The 19,161-nt window shown below is 44.7% G+C and overlaps 2 long non-coding RNA genes across 2 annotated transcripts in view; one reads left to right on the forward strand and one right to left on the reverse strand.

Moving 5' to 3' along the window:
• The window catches only part of LOC120371047, a 68,612-nt gene that overhangs the window by 15,483 nt on the left and 33,968 nt on the right, over window positions 1–19,161 (forward strand). The gene's annotated exons all lie outside the window — the stretch shown is intronic.
• Window positions 17,747–19,161, reverse strand: part of LOC120371048 — a 77,791-nt gene continuing 76,376 nt past the window's right edge. The window contains exons 6-7 of the long non-coding RNA XR_005584119.1: window positions 18,534–18,605; window positions 17,747–18,449 (exon numbers count right to left, since the gene is read on the reverse strand). This is a non-coding gene — a long non-coding RNA (uncharacterized LOC120371048). The remainder of the gene's footprint in view (window positions 18,450–18,533; window positions 18,606–19,161) is intronic.

Raw genomic sequence — 19,161 nt, forward strand, 5'->3', positions numbered from 1 at the left:
AAGTTGGTATTCAGAAAAGAAAACGTTTATATTGTATTTTTATTTTGAGTGTCTTAGAAATAATAAAACTGTCATACAACTTTTATACAATTCTTCGCCTGCCAGAGAGTTTAGTGTTTGCCAGACACCTGGCAACGCTTCAGTTCTGTCAGTTTGTTGATGTTTGGCCTCAGTGACTGAGCAGTTGAAACCTTCAGGACTTCAGCAAGGTGGGTATCAGATAGTTGTGTTTGGTATTTTGACTTGTTTATATTCATTGTGGGGGAAAAAAGTGATGCTGCCACCATGACAGACTCTGCCTGGCAACTAATGATGCTGCTTCCATGGCAGACGCTGCCCAGCAATTAATGATGTCCCTCTCCCCCAGCCAATGGGAGCTGTGGGGAGCGGCACCTGTAGCAAACATTGCTGGCTGTGTGACTGCATGCGTCTCTCCTCCGTGGGCTGCAGTGGGGAGGTTCTCAGGCCACAGATGGCCCACGGTTGGGACCTTGAGACCCCTGATTTAGAGCAACCTATCAACAGCTCTTAGTTTTGTCAAACTAGAGTTGGAGCTGGAGCCAAGAATCTTGAAGATCTTGACCTACATAGTCATATAATAAAGCATAAGAACCATCTATGGTGAAAGTAATTGGTAATAATAGGAATATGCAGCCTTTAAAAAATACTTGCCTGGAGACCTAATCTTTGTATATCTGCCATAAATTCTGTTATCAGAGAAGGAAAATAGTTCTCAAATCTGCCTTTAATACCTAAATTGTGATCCTAAACCGTGCTAATGGCTATTAGCATGAATCATGAGTCCATAACCCCTTGCTCACTGAAGTACTAGTTTCCATGTGATGTGGTTAAATAATAATCTTGTGACCTTTCTTGATGAGAACCAATATTTTGGTAATCATATCAATGAATATAAGAGATATTTTCTCTTTGTTTAGCCTGGATTTACAGTCTAAAGGTCGAAGTGTCACTCTGACTCGTGGGTATTTGGTTTAAAAAAAATTCTCTGCAATTATTTGCTGATCTATCAAGCCCTTAAAGTTTTATAATCCTCAATATCTCTAACAAATACAATTTTCCAACCCAGTGTCACTGGCATCACAGATGCAGCAGGTCATGGGTGTTTTTTTTTTTTTTAATGGATGTCTGTTTCAGAATTTGGTTATTTAAAATGTATGTAATTTAATTATCAAAAAGCAAATACACTGTAGACAAAAGTCACTGACCTAAAATGTTGTCTTTAAGCTTCCTAGCATAGCTGAGATAGTGGAATGATGTAAAATGACATGAAGGCTGAAAACATAATTGCTCACTGTGGGTCTTTTTTTCAATAGCTAACATTATTCTAAAGATGAAAAGTGACAGTTATATATTTTTGGAATCACTTTCCTGTAGGAAAGGAACAAGCAATCTATTTATTTTGCTACTGCTGGGGCTGACTCAGAACTATATTTATAAAAGTTTATTTATTGACATTGTGGACCAAATTTTCAAAGCAGCCTCTAACCAAAAACTAATTTTGGACTTGGTACTTTTGTGCAAGGAGCTCTGTGCCAAATGAGCAGTTAATGGTCTACCCAGTTTACATGCACAAAATCACAAGTTTATTTCTAGGAGCAAATGCCATGTTCTTGGGCACCTTAAATCAAAGGTTCTTCAAGATGAGTGCTCAAAATTCAGAGGCAGTGGCTGAAAATGCAGCCCTATAAGACTATATAACACTACCAAATGGCAGTGATACATGTTCTACCTTAATTCTCTGAATGCTAGTAATATTTAAATTCTGCAATGGACACATCAAAGATTCCATTTTAATCAAACACAACCAAACGATGATGACATTAACTTTTCAGAGGAGGCTTCACCAACAGTTCAGTTAAAAATATGATGGAAAACTTGAGTTACAATGAAAATTCAGGTAAGCTTTTTCCCCCTATTTGCCTGTGAAATTTGTGGTGGGGCATGAATGAAACAATGCACATGTGAAGGCATGGAAAACCAGATTAGCGAGCAACTTTATTTAAAAGCTGGTAACCTTTTGTAACTAGCAGGATCTTAATTCAGGTGAATAGAGACCCTCATAGTGATTAAAAGTGAGGAAATGTCATTGGATGATGATGAAGATTTTTAAAAACAAACAAACTCCAAACTAGAGAAACTGAAGTCCAATTCAGGAAACCAGAGATCTGTACTGAAATTCCCATATGACCTCTCCTGATCCTTTATAGATCCATTTGATTCAATGAGGCAGTGTGGAGGAAAGAAATGGTTTGTAACCACTCTCCATAACAATCTACATATGTCATTTAACTCTAATTGGCAGGAATCCCCCCAAAATGGTGTCATTTGTAGACACCTAATTGTATTAGCCCTTACTTTGTTTAGCAAAGGTTAGAATTTTCTCCTGCCAAATAAGATTATAGTCATGGAGAGATTAAACACATCTGACTATATGCTAGAAAAAAAATGGCAAGGTAATTAATGGTTCAAAATTTTTTGTTAGAATTGAGTATTATCATTAGTTATGCACAATCCTTGCCTAGAACCAAGAACCCATATGGAAATTGGGTGAATTCAGGTTTTTGTCAGGGTACACAAGATTGACAGACCCGGACTATTCCTGCTGAGGTTCCCAAGCAAGTAATAGCCAGCTTCTAGAAACATCAAGTTGATTAGCTTCTGCACCAAGCACTAGGGGGTGTCTGACCCTGCTGCTTAGTCCTTCACCTGTTACTCTATGAGGAAGGCACCCACTGCAAAGGCCTTCATGGAACTAAGGGGGTAGTGGTTGTACAAGGTAGCCTTAATAAGATAGAAAATGGTGAAGGAGGAGAGTGAGTAATCCCCCTTATAGACTCAAGGAATAGATCATGGTAAAGTATGGACTCGGTGGTAACCTCCTTTGTGTAAATTAACTCTGAAGGATCCAGTTTGTGACACCCATGTGGACCAGACCTTGCATTTTGGTTCACTTTTAGCTATTATGCTGCTTGTAGTATTGTATCTGATTCCAGAAATGGCTTTACACAATGCTTATACCTGCTCACCAATAAGTGCAGCAATGTGTCATGTCTGAAATGTAGTGATACATTATTTAAATGAAACCTTCATTTCTAGGGGCCTGATCCAAAGCTCTTTGAAGTCACTGGAAGGGTTCCTAATGACTCCAGTGGGGTATGAAACTAGGGTATTGAGGAGATGATTGAGCAGGGGCTCTGAACCAGGAAGGCACACAGATGGGTGATCTGATGAAAAACCTAGATGACTTTTATTCTTCCTGATAGTTCAAGCGCAACAAATGAAGCTATTTTTACCAGTTCTCTGCTCCATATACTAATTATGGAAAGTGGAGCATAAAGTACAGTGGGGAAACAAGTCACTGTCAAGTGTGCTGATGCTGCCACTGTCAAATGTAACTATGCTGTGAACTTTCTCCCCACCCACGTACCTCAGCGTGAACAAAGCTGAAGAGACTGCCTCGTGGCAGGTAAGGCCAATTATCATCATGTGGGTGTAAAGGTTGTAGCTGCAAAATGTACATTGTGTCCTAAAGCCTCTTGCATGTAGCTGTAAAAAGTCATTTGCACGTGCAAACTGGGTAACTGGGCCTCCAAGTGTTATCTGCCCAATTGCCGAGAGACACCCACAACTCTTTTCCTGGTAGAAATGTGTGTGTTTGTAGAGAACATGTCTTTTAGATGCATTGTTTAAAGACAGCCCATGTACCCTATAAATGAAAAACCTTGCATGTAGTGTAATGAGAAACAGTCTCTGCGTGTTCTGCAGTTCATGTTCTCAGGGGCTTTGTTGCAGTTTGTTTGCAGATCTTCAGTTAGCATAAGCTGGCATAACTCTGCTGAAGTCAGTAGATGCATGCAGGGCCGGCTCTGGCTTTTTTGCCGCCCCAAGCAAAAAAAACACCCTGCAGGGCAGCTGGAGCCAGAGTGCAAACTTTCGGCTAGTGGGACTCCCTGGCTGCAGACGTGCCCCAGGCAGTGGAGTGCGCGCCCCGGCTAGCGGGGGGCAGAGAGAGAAGGGAGGGCGGGATGGCCAGGGCTTCCTTCACCCAAGGCTTTCTTCAGCCAGGGTGCTCACCACTCGGCCCCTCCTGCTGCGCCACCTGCCGGGAGGGCTCCGCAGTGCTCCGGTCAGCGGGGAGGGAAGGACGCGGGCTGCCGGGCTTGCTGCACACCTGGCACCGGCTGAGGCAGACGGAGCGCGCAGCTGGCTCCCAGCAGGGCAGTCCCCTCCTCCGCGCCGCTGCCCCCTACAGGGTGGCCAGAGCAGCGAACAAAAAAAAAAAAGGGACGGCCATGCCGCCCTAGGATTGGACGGAATGCTGCCCCTTAGAGTCTGCCATTCCCCAGCACGAGGTTGCTTGGCTGGTGCCTGGAGCCGGCCCTGGATGTATGCTCACTCAACCCAGATGAGGATCTGATTCTGTTTGTTAATTAGTTAGCAGATCAGCAGCAGCTAGAACTTCTGGAATGATCTCATGCAATTGTTTTGGGGGAATACAAAGATCTTTCTAGGGACACTACTAATAATTTTTCCTCAATAATATTCTCAGGGTTACAGCTGCTGCTTACTGTCAACGAGCCCTCTCTCTTCCCTCCCACCCCCTCACCTTTCTGTATCTCCAAACATCTTACCTGAATTTTTTCAGTTCCTGTTAGGTCTGTAGCAGTTCTTGGCCTTTAACAGTATCCACAGTCTGTGGGAGGGAAAGGGCAGTGGGCTTGGTAGCCTCATCATCTCTGTCTTCCTGGTAACCAGCAGCATATTGACACTGCTGAAATGCCATCCAAAAGCAGCTTAATAAAGATGCACCAACGTGAGTTTTAGGCTTGCCATGGCTCATTATTTTGTCTCAAATACAGCAATTAGCACTGGGTGTACTTTATGATAATTAGGAATATGTTTTACACATCAGATGGTGATGCTGACTTTTGAGAGCAACCACCTGGGCCCAACTCAATTTAGCCAAAATATTTCTGTATCTTTTTCTGATTTCAGTGGTACAAAATGCTTATGAGAAATAGTTTTAAAATGATTTCTTTCACCACTGAATAATTGACTCAAGTACCTTGTGCATCTTGCTATTTAAATAAATTGGGAGTAACTTGCTATTTCCTAATGACCGGCATTCTGACAGTCTAGGTATCTCATTCTTTAGTGGGGTTGCCAGATGTCTGGTTTTTGACGAGAAAGTCAGGTCAAAATGGGACCTGTGCCGTCTCTGGTCAGCGCTGCTGTCTGGACACCAAAAGTCCAGTTACCGCAGTAACTGCAATCTGCCTCTGCCACCGGGAAGGCCGGAAGAGCAGCTGCTTCTGGAGGAGGAGGAATCCTGACAGTGCACAGCACTTGAGGAGCTGGGCTGGCAGCTGGGCTTGCCACCCATCCTGCCTTCTCAGCCTCCCATGGCCCTGGTTCTCTCCATCCCCTCACTCCAGGGACAGACACCCCCCTCCACACCTCAGTGCCCTGATTGGGCAGGCAGACCCTCCCACCCCGGCTGAATCATGGGGGGGAGAGGAGAGTAAGTGACAGGGGGGTCTGTAGTATTTGGGTTTGAAAAAATGGAAAGTTGGCAACCTGCGAGTGTGTCTAATACAGAATAAAATAACTATGACAATGTTCATCTGAACGTTGCTTTGCAGCTTTGTCTCCTAAGATGCCAAAAATTCAGAGATTTCAGGCAGAGAAGCATACAATTTGGCTCACTTTCAGGCTTGCACTCCATCATCAGAGCCTAATGAGAAACTTTGAGGCTTCAGAATGAAGAGGAGTACTGAGGGCTTGGCTACACTGGAGAGTTGCAGCGCTGGTGGTGGGTTTACAGCGCTGCAACTTACTCACCGTCCACACTGGCAAGGCACATACAGCGCTGCATCTCCCTGGCTGCAGCACTGGCTGTACTCCTGCTCTGCCTCGGGTATAACTATTGCAGCGCTGGTGATGCAGCGCTGCTCCACCAGTGTGGCCACCAAAAGCGCAGTTATTGGCCTCCAGAAGTATTTGGAGGTATCCCAGAATGCCTGTTCAGCCACTCTGCTCATCAGTTCGAACTCTACTGCCCTGGACTCAGGTGACCCGCCCTTTAAATGCCCCGGGAATTTTAAAAATCCCCTTCCTGTTTGCTCAGCCAGGTGTGGAGTGCAATCAGTGAATCTTTCCAGGTGACCATACCTCCATGCGCCAAACGAGCCCCAGCATGGAGCAATGGCGAGTAGCTGGACCTCATCAGTGTTTCGGAGGAGGAAGCTGTGCAGTCCCAGCTGCTCTCTAGCCATAGGAATTACGATACCTTTGGCCAGGTATCAAAGGCCATGCTGGAAAGGGGCCATGACCGGGATGCGGTGCAGTGCAGGGTTAAAGTGAAGGAGCTGTGGAGTGCCTATTGCAAAGCCCGCGAGGGAAACCGCCACTCCGGCACTGCCCCCACAACCTGCCGTTTTTACAAGGAGCTGGATGCGATACTTGGGGTGACCCCACTGCCAATCCGACGACCATGATGGACACTTCAGAGCGGAGGGAGGAGGAGGGGGAGGGAGGGAAGGAAACCAAGAGTGAGGGTACTGGGGTGGGGGGAGACACCCCGGAGTCCCAGGAGGCATTCAGCCAGGAGCTCTTCTCAAGCCAGGAGGAAGGTAGCCAGTCACAGCAGCCGGTACTTGGTGAAGGAGAAGCAGAGGAGCAGGTTACTGGTAAGAGGCTTTTATTTTCAGGATGGAAATGTTTCGGGAGAGGAGGGGGGGGGGGTTAAGGCTGCATGCATGCATGCCTAGATGTGGAATTGATGTGGTCTATCATGTCGCGGTAATCGGCCTCGGTAATCTCTTCAAAAGTTTCAGCCAGAGCGTGGGCAATGCGCTTACGCAAGTTTATAGGGAGAGCCACTGTGGTCCTTGTCCCAGTCAGGCTAACGTGTCCGCACCACTGTGCCGCGAGGGGTGGGGGGACCATTGCTGCACACAGGCAAGCTGCATAGGGGCCAGGGTGGAATGTGCATTGCTGTAGAAGATCCTCCCGCTCTTCCCAGGTGACCCGCAGCAGCGAGATATCTTCCAGGATTAACTCTTGTGGAAAATGTTGGGAGAGTGTTCAGTGCAGATGCCCCCTGTAGCTGTTTGCTGTTCCCAATGCACAGAAACCCCTGCACAGCCCTGAAGCAACCAGTACCCCTTACTCACCATTTCGTGGCTCCTGTGGGTTGTGTGTGCTCTGTTTGGTATGGGAAAAGTATGCTAAAGTGAAGACTGTAAACTCCTTCACTGTGTGGGAATAACTGTCTGGATGAGATTATAAACAATGCTGCCTCTGTTAACTGTTGCCATTTTTGCCTTTCGAAAAGTGTCCTTGACTACTGGACTGCCCGTATCATCGACTGCTCAGAGGCTACAAAACCTCAGGAAGAAGCCGCGAAAAAGCAAAGAAGACATGCTGAAAGCAGTTATGGATCAGTCTGCCAGAGAGAGTAAAAACCTGCAGGACTGGAGGAAAAAACTGCAGGACTGAAGGGAAAGGGAAAGCAGGATCCGCCAGAGAAACGCAGCGGCTAAGAAGAAAAGCACAAAGCAGCTGATAAGCATCCTGGCGCACCAAGCGGACTCTATCCAGTCACTCGTAGCCATGCAGGCAGAGCACTAACGTGCTGCCCCCCCCCCGTCCCAAAGCTCTTTCCCTTGTGCCCCAATGTCAGCTCAAAACCCCCTTCCCCAGCATCCAGGTTCTTACCACCAGCTGCCCCCAACACCTGTACGTTCACCAACCAGCCCTGAGAACTACGACCCTTACCCTCTGCACTCAACCCCCATCACCATGCAGTATTTTCATCCTGAAGTGCAGCACTCATTGCACAGCACTCCAGACAGGACATATTCAAACCTGTGACTGTACAGTCCACCACCCCACCCCCCTGCCCTTTTAGGTTCCCAAAATGTTGTGTGTCTGTCAAGAAAGTTTTTTTTCTTTTCAATAAATGAATTCTTGGCTTTGAAAACAGTCTTTATTATTGCAGAAATTGAAAGATACTGTAGCCCAGGAAAGAAACAGGCACTGCAAATCATTTTAGGAAAAACAGATTCCTACTAACATTGTAACCACTGCACTTCACTCCCATGCAAGGCAACAAACATTACTGTTGGCTTTCAGCCTCAAATTTCTCCCTCAAGGCATCCCTAATCCTTCTAGCCCTTTGCTGGGCCTCTCTAGTAGCCCTGCTCTCTGGCTGTGCAAATTCAGCCTCCAGGTGTTGAACCTCGGCAGTCCATGCCTGACTGAATGTTTCACCCTTCCCTTGACAAATATTATGGAGGGTACAGCACACGGCTATAACCGCAGCGACGCTGCTTCCCCCCAAGTCTAGCTTCCCATACAGAGATTGCCAGTGCCCTTTTAAACGGCCAAAAGCACACTCCACAGTCATTCGGCACCGGCTCAGCCTGTAGTTGAACCGGTCCTTGCTCCTGTCAAGCTTCCCTGTATACGGTTTCATAAGCCAAGGCATTAACGGGTAAGCGGGGTCTCCAAGGATCACAATGGGAATTTTGACGTCCCCTACTGTGATCTTCCGGTCTAGGAAAAAAGTCCCGGCCTGCATCTTCCTGAACAGGCCACTGTTCCAAAAGATGCACGCATCATGCACCTTTCCAGGCCAGCCTGTGTAAATGTCAATGAAACTCCCACGGTGATCCACAAGCGCCTGGAGAACCATAGAGAAATACCCCTTCCGATTAACATACTCAGATGCTAGGTGGGGTGGTGCCAGAATAGGAATATGCTTCCCATCTATCGCCCCTCCACAGTTAGGGAAACCCATTTGTGCAAAGCCATCCACAATGTCCTGCACGTTCCCCAGAGTCACGGTCCTTCTTAGCAGGATGCTATTAATGGCCCTGCAAACTTGCATCAACACGATTCCAACGGTCGACTTTCCCACTCCAAACTGGTTCCCGACCGATCCGTAGCTGTCTGGAGTTGCCAGCTTCCAGATTGCAATAGCCACTCGCTTCTCCACCGGCAGGGCAGCTCTCAATCTCATGTCCTTGCGCCGCAGGGCGTGGGGCGAGCTCAGCACACAGTCCCATGAAAGTGGCTTTTCTCATCTGAAAGTTCTGCAGCCACTGCTCGTCATCCCAGACTTCCATGAAGATGTGATCCCACCACTCAGTGCTTGTTTCCCGAGCCCAAAAGCGGCATTCCATGGTGCTGAGCATTTCCGTGAATGCCACAAGCAATTTTGTGTCATACGCGTCAGGCGACTCAATATCATCATCGTTGTACTCCTCACTGTCACTTTGGAGCTGAAGGAATAGCTCAACTGCTAAACGTGATGTGTTGGTGAGACTCATCAGCATATTCCTCAGCAGCTCGGGCTCCATTTCCCACAGAAATCGCGCTGCACAGAAACCGTTGGGAGAGTCACAATGGCGCCAAACATGGACGGAAAAACAGTGACTGCTGGGATGTGAAGCGATGCATCACGGGGTGTTGGGACAGGAAGTGGAATGACCCACACCCTTCCATCCCCTTCCCACAACCCACGGCGCCAAAATGGGACTAGGTGCTCTGTGGGATAGCTGCCCATAATGCACCGCTCCCAACAGCACTGCAAATGTGGCCACACTGCAGCGCTGGTAGCTGTCAGTGTGGCCACACTCCAGGGCTTTCCCTACACAGCTGTATGAAGACAGCTGTAACTCCCAGCGCTGCACATCTGCAAGTGTAGCCAAGCCCTGAGAAACTAATGGCAGCAAACTTGTTATCTTGAGGAGGTTTTTGTCATTGGAATTACAGTTTTAATCAGGAGCCATTGTTTAAAGTAACTTAGGTGCCAGCTTTTGTTTGTTCTCACAAATGCATCATCCACAACCCTTAATGTCCCTGTTCATGTAATTGTGTGTGCATGAAACAACATAGGAGGAAATTGGGATATGTATCATCAGTACATCCTATTATCAACTAAGTGAAGGTCCAGTCCTGCTTCTTTTGAAGTGCATGGCAAAATTCCAGTCGACTTCACTATCGGAAGATTAGGCCCTTGGTCAGCTCACCAAACTGGGGTGGGGGTGGAGGAGTAGTGGGTTTTTTTTTTAAACTGTAGTTATCACTGAAGATACCATTGTTTGGTGGAGAAAGCCACAAGAGCCTAAGATAAAGTCTCCTTTGACAGTATATTGGGTTCTGTATCATTCTCTACTAATGAGGAAGAAAACAGAACTTCAAAGCTGAGCCTCTCTGACTTGCAGTGGGTATCAATTAGGATCCCTAGCAATTAGAATCCCTGAATCTGTCTCTGTGGTTTTGGCCTCAGTTCAGATATGAGCCCAGAAAGGGGCACTTGCTTTCAGTACCAGTCAGGCTGAAATCTCGTAACACAAGATCTTCTGAGATGTCCCCTATTCCTGTCCAAATCGTCTGAAAACAGTTCAGTATTTTGAGGCTGTCCAATGCAAACACTGGCCTTGATTCCATCAAACCAAAAACTCTAATCCCAGCCTTAAACCTCATCTAAAATTAGAAGCTGAAGGTCTCATAACAGAAATTGCTATATGGCTATGCCAGGTATGTCTGCATTTGCAGTCCTCAGGGAAATGCTCACTGGTTGTGACAAAGTGAAATACTGGAGGAAACAGGGCCCGCTCCAGACACCAGCTTATCAAGCAGGTGCTTGGGGCGGTAACTCCGGAGCAGGGCGGCACTTTCAGTTATTTGGCGGCAATTCGGCGGAGGGTCCCTCACTCCCACTCGGAGCAAAGGACCTCCCGCTGAATTGCCGCAGGTCTTGTCTGCTTGGGGTGCAAAACCCCTGGAGCTGGCCCTGGGAGGAAACTAGTATCTCAATATACAACGCTGAGCTAGTGAACATGACTGTTTCTCTTTCATCATTTGATCTCTCTCTGGAGCAGAATAGAATTTTTTTTTGTCTAAAAGTGATCTTGTTTGCATCTGTTTTTCACTGTTTTTTTTTTAGGGAACAATCACCTTCCATTTTAGTGTTAATTGGAGTTTATAATGGGTGCCATTTTAAGATGTGTTGGATGGTTGTTCACTTTTACAATAGAATTTCAGGAATCCTCATTATTTAAATTGGGCTTACCACAATATCTGCAGTGCTTCCTGATTGCCTAGCTTGTGGTAAATGTCCAGGTTTTAATTGCTCCCTTGGTACATGCACACACTCTGAAGACAACTCTTATTTCTGTGTCTGAGATGGAACTTATTCTTCTTTAGGGCCTGTGAAAATTTTCTGGTTTGTTTTGGGGTAGAGTAAGGGGTTCTCTGAGCCCCTCCCTGCACTTCTGGGGGGGGGCTTTTTAAGGGCTGGTGGTAAAGTACTCTGGTAAATAAATTGTTTTAAATAGCCATGTTATAAGAGACTGCTGTTTATGTTCTTGCCAGGGCCGGCTCCAGGGTTTTTGCTGCCCCAAGCAGCCCTCCCCGCCACCCCCGCCCCCCAAAAAAGCCGCTATTGTGATCTGCAGCAATTCAGCAGGAGGTCCTTCGCTCCGAGGAACCCTCTGCTGAATTGCCGCCGAATAACTGAAAGTACCGCCCCGCTCCGGAGTTGCCGCCCCAAGCACCTGCTTGATAAGCTGGTGCCTGGAGCCGGACCTGGTTCTTGCCTGCTAATGCATGCTGCCCACTTTCTTTAAGTTTTAAAATCTTAGAGAAATGTCTGTTGTTTTGAAGGGAAATTAATGTTCTGGAGAAATTGCTCTAAGTTCAACAAATGTTAAGTCCTGCATTGCAGTGAGATGAAATACACTGATACAAAGTGGACTTGGCTATCTGGGACTCAGCAAGGAATGATAGTAGATAAATGTAAATGTTGGCATTTGTAATGGCGCTGTGTTGCTATGCTTGGCTGAAAGAGATGGGAGTTAAAAGCTCATTTTAGGGAGCTTGACTTGCCTGCATTTGTAATATTGTGTGAATTTCTAGTACCTATAGTTTGGGGAGGATCTAAAACAATGCAATGAAAAGAAAAAAAGAGAGAGAATTTGATTAAGGGTGAATGAGGAAGTTACAGTTGAACATGCCTATCTGTTTGCTCTTTAGTACTTCTACAGCAGGGAGAATTCAAAGTGGTTAGGCATATAATATAAACCTAAACCTGATCATGGTTTCTCGGTACCTTTTGAGGAGTAACAATATAAAGGAAGGAAAGAGAATGAAGTATAGTAGTTGCAAATACAGAAGGACAAAGAGCAGTGCTGGAATGTAGAACAACAAAAGGTGGGCTACATCATTGGATGTTCTTGTGGTTAAGGGATTTTTCCTTTCTTCCCAGTAAGCCGTGATTGGGACATGGCAGACCTGAGAACAGAACCCAGGTCTTGCCCAAAATTACACAGAAAGTCTGTGGAAGTCATTTAATCTCTACATACTTCATTTCCCCCATCTGTAAAATAGGGATAAGATTTTCCTCCTTCATAGTATTAGTGTACACAAAGGACTTGTCTACACAGCCCTTCAGTTTGGACTGCGGGAGTTGCATAGGGCATTAGTGTACTGCACTTTGACTGCCCAATGTGGATGCTGCTGGCATGAACTGAAAAGGTACCTAGTTTGTCTTTTATCAACAGGATTACATTAATGCAAACTAGGTACCTTTTTAGTTCATGCCAGCAGTGACCATGTGAGGCAATTAGAGCATAACAATTGGGTGCTCTTCAGTTCCTAGTGTAGATGTAGCATAGGTAATGACTTTGAAGTTTTCTTCCTTCTGTGGTAGTGAACATCAGATTCTTCATCCCTTGCAGTCTTTAAGTCAAAACCGGGTCTTTCTAAATGAGGCACTGTGGCCTGCAATGTGCAGGAGGTCAGTTTAGATGATCACAGTGGTCCTTCTGGCCCTAAAGTCTTCATCTATGAGCTCAAACATAAATCCAGGGCTTGATCCAGAATTTTTTGGGTGAAGTTCTCTGGCCTGTGTTATGCAGGAGGTCAGGCTAACTGCAGGAACACTCAGAGGAAACTTTAAAAATCTGATCTTTAAATCTGGTCAATTGCTCAGAGTTGGCTGTGCTGTAATTCCAATCATGCTGTTGTGACCACTGATGGGGGAACAGAGAACTGTATTTTACCACCTTCGTCTTTCTATTAGGAAGATAAATCTTAAAACCTAGCATTACTGTTAACAGTCAGGATCCATTGCATTCACTGTAGCTTTGATATGCTTGACCTCATAGTATATATTGCTCTGAGTGAATTACTAACAATGACATTGTTCATGGCCATTTTTGCAGAAGACCTCTGGTCAATGGGGATTTATAACATTATATATAATATCAACAAACCATAAAAATAGAAATGAGACCTTTCCATGGAACTTCAGAATAATCATTACTAACAGGGTCAGCCCCCGGCCTAATACTTTGTCTTATGCGGTTTTTTTATACCAATAATATTGGATGCAAGTAAGTGGTCTGTTAACTAGCTGGTCAGGAGGAATACTGTGCAATATGTTGGCTACAATGAGGTATCTTGTGTCTAAATAGAGTTAGGCATCAAAGGAAGAAGAGACTTGAGGATGATGCCCATTAATGGAAGTTATAGTCAGTACCATTAAAACATAGCTGGTTATTAAACCTACCATTTACTTTTGACTTGTAATTTTTAGCATCCCCTATAATTTCAGTGGGAAATACCACAAGTATTTCAGAAGCAGCAAAGAATCCTGTGGCACCTTATAGACTAACAGACGTTTTGCAGCATGAGTTTTCGTGGGTTAATACCCACTTCTTCGGATGCAAGTAGTGGAAATTTCCAGGGGCAGGTTTATATATGCAAGCAAGAAGCAAGCTAGAGATAACGAGGTTAGTTCAATCAGGGAGGATGAGGCCCTGTTCTAGCAGTTGAGTGAAAACCAAGAGAGGAGAAACTGGTTCTGTAGTTGGCAAGCCATTCACAGTCTTTGTTTAATCCTGAGCTGATGGTGTCAAATTTGCAGATGAACTGGAGCTCAGCAGTTTCTCTTTGAAGTCTGGTCCTGAAGCTTTTTTGCTGCAGGATGGCCACCTTAAGATCTGCTATTGTGTGGCCAGGGAGGTTGAAATGTTCTCCTACAGGTTTTTGTATATTGCCATTCCTAATATCTGATTTGTGTCCATTTATCCTTTTCCTTAGAGACTGTCCAGTGTGGCCGATGTACATAGCAGAGGGGCATTGCTGGCATATGATGGCATATATAACATTGGTGGATGTGCAGGTGAATGAACCGGTGATGGTGTGGCTGATCTGGTTAGGTCCTGTGATGGTGTTGCTGGTGTAGATATGTGGGCAGAGTTGGCATCGAGGTTTGTTGCATGGATTGGTTCCTGAGTTAGAGTTACTATGGTGCGGTGTGCAGTTACTGGTGAGAATATGCTTCAGGTTGGCAGGTTGTCTGTGGGCGAGGACGGGCCTGCCACCCAAGGCCTGTGAAAGTGTGGGATCATTGTCCAGGATGGGTTGTAGATCGCTGATGATGCATTGGAGGGGTTTTAGCTGGGGACTGTATGTGATGGCCAGTGGAGTCCTGTTGGTTTCTTTCTTGGGTTTGTCTTGCAGTAGGAGGCTTCTGGGTACACGTCTGGCTCTGTTGATCCGTTTCCTTATTTCCTCGTGCGGGTACTATAGTTTTGAGAATGCTTGGTGGAGATTTTGTAGGTGTTGGTCTCTGTCTGTGGGGTTAGAGCAGATGCGGTTGTACCTCAGTGCTTGGCTGTAGACAATGGATCTTGTGGTATGCCCGGGATGGAAGCTGGAGGCATGAAGGTAGGCATAGCGGTCGGTAGGTTTTCGGTATAGGGTGGTGTTAATGTGACTATCAATTATTTGCACCGTAGTGTCTAGGAAGTGGACCTCCCATGTAGATTGGTCCAGGCTGAGGTTGATGGTGGGGTGGAAGCTGTTGAAATCGTGGTGGAATTTTTCCAGAGTCTCCTTCCCATGGGTCCAGATGATGAAGATGTCATCAATGTAGCGTAGGTAGAGAAGGGGTGTGAGTGGACGGGAGCTGAGGAAGCGTTGTTCCAGGTCAGCCATAAAAATATTGGCATATTGTGGGGCCATGCGGGTGCCCATAGCGGTGCCACTGATCTGGAGATATATATTGTCATCAAATTTGAAATAGTTGTGTGTGAGGATAAAGGCACAGAGCTCAGCAACCAGTTGTGCTGTGGCATCATCAGGGATACTGTTTCTGACAGCTTGTATTCCATCAGCGTGTGGGATGTTTGTGTAGAGAGCCTCTACATCCATGGTGGCCAGGATGGTGTTTTCTGGAAGGTCACCAATGCATTGTAGTTTCCTCAGGAAATCAGTGGTGTCACGGAGATAGCTAGGAGTGCTGGTGGCATAGGGTCTGAGTAGAGAGTCCACATATCCAGACAGTCCTTCAGTGAGAGTTCCAATGCCCGAGATGATGGGGCGTCCAGACTTTCCAGGTTTGTGGATTTTGGGCAGTAGCTAGAATAGCCCTGGTCGGGGCTCTAAGGATATGTTGATTTGTTCCGGTGTTAGTGTAGGGAGTGTCCTGAGTAGATGGTTCAGTTCCTTAGTGTATTCCTCAGTGGGATCTGAGGAAAGTGGCCTGTAGAATTTGGTGTTGGAGAGTTGTCTGGCGGCCTCCTTTTGGTAGTCAGACCTGTTCATGATGACAACAGCACCTCCTTTATCAGCCTCTTTGATTATAATGTCAGGATGGTTTCTGAGGCTGTGGATGGCATTGCGTTCTGCACGACTTAGGTTATGAGGCAAGCGATGATGTTTTTCTACAATTTCTGCCTGTGCACGTCGGCGGAAGCATTCTATGTATAGGTCCAGACTGTCATTTCGACCCTCAGGAGGAGTCCATGTGGAGTTCTTCTTTTTGTGCTGTTGGTGGGAGGGTAACTGTGTAAACCTAACTAATAGTGGGTGGTTAATATATAGACCTTGATGGCTCACACCATATACACATGTGCCAGACTCAGTCCCTCCTAATTTCTGAATGTGAGATGGAACTTGTAGAGATTCTTGGCTTTTTTTTCTTTTATCTGCCCGAATGCTCTTACATCCATGTATCTGTGATATCTGTCTTGAAATTCACATAGGATCAGCCTACATGTCATGCTTAATTCCATAACTCACTGCTGCCATGAGGGGATAGTATAACCTAGTCCAGGTGAAACTGTTTTTACACACTCTCTCTATATATGAAAACTATTTAAATTATAAGGTTTTTTTTTCTCTATGATAAGGCTGATCTCCTAATAAGTGTTTGTATAGTGCCTAGCCTAATCCTGATGGAGGGCTCTCTGCACTACTGTAATATAAATATTAAATAATATTGAATCAGTGCAGGAAACAAAATAAGGTAGAGCTCCTCTGACACAGGAAGATAATCGGGTATTATAAAGAAAGATTCCTTATACAAAACCATATATTCAAAATCAGCTTCCTTCGATGTGGAGCTGAAGTTTGTATCTCCACACCAATTCTAGTCTGCAATTTTGCTAACCAAATAGCACGAATGATTCCCATTTCTTCTCTGTTAGGATGATTCCATACCAGGATATTATACTTCCCATGTTGCCAAATTCCAGGCTCTTCTGTCCAGATAAATACCTTGTCTATTTATAAACTCATAACACAGCATAGCTATCTAGCTAATATTTAAGAGGCTCGCTGAGTCCAACAGGATCTAGCATATTACAACTCGTGTTTAAATAAATCTGAATTCACACTGGTGCCAGGAGATATTAGCTGCACCTTGATCTGAAAGTTACTACTTTCAATTATAAGATGTAGCTTTTGTGATCTCCAGAGAAACTGCTCCCTTTTAAATATATCTTTGGGGTCATTAGAGTAAGAAATTCTATAGTCATCTGGGGCACCATGCCAGAAAAGAAGAGAGAACACAGAGAGAGGTTGTTGGTGGGTAGCACTTAAAATACCCTGGGCTGGGAGGAAGAGAAGCTTAGGAAAAGTGATGGAACAAAGGCCCCAGTGAATCCAGTCTAGAACCTTGCAGGGTCTCCAACAACAGTTCACCTGGAACTATCCCCTCTTTATTGTGGTAACTGGAACAAAGCAAAATGTGTCTTCATACTAAGAGTACCACATAGCACCAAGTTAACTAAAAATCCATATGTTTCTAGGAGGACATGACCTTAGAATTTTGGGTATTTGTTTAGAGAACTGGTTCTCTTCCTATGTGCATTGATCCATGTCAGATCTCTGTTGTGAATCTAACTTTTTAAAATTATTCTTTAATTACCCCATCACCATCAAGTTACAGAAGAAACTGCCATTTCATGTGTTGAAGCTTCTATTTATATGCATAGTAAAAAGCAGATGTTGTCAGTGGTAGTGCATGTCACAAGGGAGAGACAAATGAAATGATTTGTCATTCCTCTCCTTTTGGAAGTAATGTCTATGCAAAACTCACCAACATACTAGAAACTGAAGCTAATGGCTGAAACTGGCTTAGAGAATTACATGATGTTTCAGTACCCATTCAGCTGATGTTAAAAACTTAGGTTGATGCCTGAGATTTGTGGATGAAGCATGAGTGGGGCTGGGAAAGTAGTCGTGTGCTTCAATTTTTTCCTTTTATTTTTTTCCCTTTATACCCAGCATCAGGGAACGCAGCATGGCCACTCACAGCTCTAGCCCATAATTTATAACAACGAGCTGAACTTTGTTACCAGCCATATAAGTAATTTCTTTCTGGCTTGTCGCAAAACAGTACAAAGAGGCAAGTCCAATAAGGTGTATGTTTTAATGTTTATTAGGTGTTTAAATAAACTTCACATAGCAATGAATTGTATTACACCAAGATCAAGAATATTATCACCATTCTTTAACTAAGGCTCCCAATTGTAAGAAATTTTGGCGTGAGTTTGTCTTGGTTTGCCAAGGAGACACATAGCCGTCATCTCTCTGCATGTGCAATGCTGCAGTACATAGATTATTATTATTATTATTATTATTATTTTTAGAGGCGTTTTCAACCATCTCTCCTCTTGTGTTCAGAGTACTCAGGGGTGCATACAGGGAGGCTTTTTCTATACCAGAGTTTTTGTTAATATCTGTAGTAAGTAAGGGAGAGTAATGGCAGAATGAGCTCACTTTATGTTGTAATTAGCTCCAGGAAGGAGTGACTGTTGTCTCAACCATCTGAGTCAAACCAGCTTAAAACAAAAAATCCTGAAGATATTCCTCTTTTGATCAGAAAAGTTTCATATATAAAAGACTTTCAATGCTGCTTTCAGAGCTGATATTCCTCTTGACTGTGATCACAAAAAGTGGGGCCACAGTTGCATTCATTGTTCAGTGAGCTTGTCCACATAGTTAAACCCACCGACAGCAATGAATGTTGATTGTGACCTTTTTAGTAAAGCTCTGCAAAGAGGATGGGGTGGGGGGAAGAGATACCTTGTGTGCTGGTTTGGCAGCTGTCTTCATTGAAAGGCCTGAAAGCATGAAGCAAGGAGGATGATGGTTAGCTGGAGGGTACAATCAACGGTCGATGGTTTTCACTTTAATTCCAAACTCACCGACAGCGTTGAATGTTCACTGAAGCAACCACTAAAAACAGAACTCCACTGACTTGACAGCATCCTTAAAATCTGAAAGGGGGGGGGGAAATCATAACTGACACAATGGTTTTAATCATACAGATTATGCAGTTTGTCATTGTTCCCTTAGCACCACCACCCACCTTCCTTGGCCCGTTCTATTACAATCCTACAGCAAGGAACTGGCAACTCTCCAGGCTTTGATCCTATGAAAAGAAAAGGTCTGTTTCATTTATTGAAAAGCTTTTATTTATCTAGTTTAGAAATCTAGACCAAAATTATCTAGTGTTGTCAGTCAAACCATGGAGTAAAATGTTAATCAAAGTGTGTAATCCCGTACTTCTACACAACTGGGTTAAAAGCACAATGAACCTGCAATGTCACTAATAGATTGCCCAGTCCCAATAAAGTGTCTTCTGCTGGGTGAATTGAATCAAACCTGAATCTGTTTAAGATTGTCGGGGATTGACTGTTTTAAGCAGCATATGTTTCTCAATAAGCTTCTAGGGGAGGATGGGGAAGTAGAACTACTTCATTCTCTTTGTAAATTACCATATATGCCAGTAGTACTATATTCAATAATTGTCTGTTCTAAAAGGAGCATCCT

The sequence above is a fragment of the Mauremys reevesii genome, linkage group 8, assembly GCF_016161935.1.
Source record: "Mauremys reevesii isolate NIE-2019 linkage group 8, ASM1616193v1, whole genome shotgun sequence".
Taxonomy (NCBI): Eukaryota; Metazoa; Chordata; order Testudines; family Geoemydidae; genus Mauremys; species Mauremys reevesii.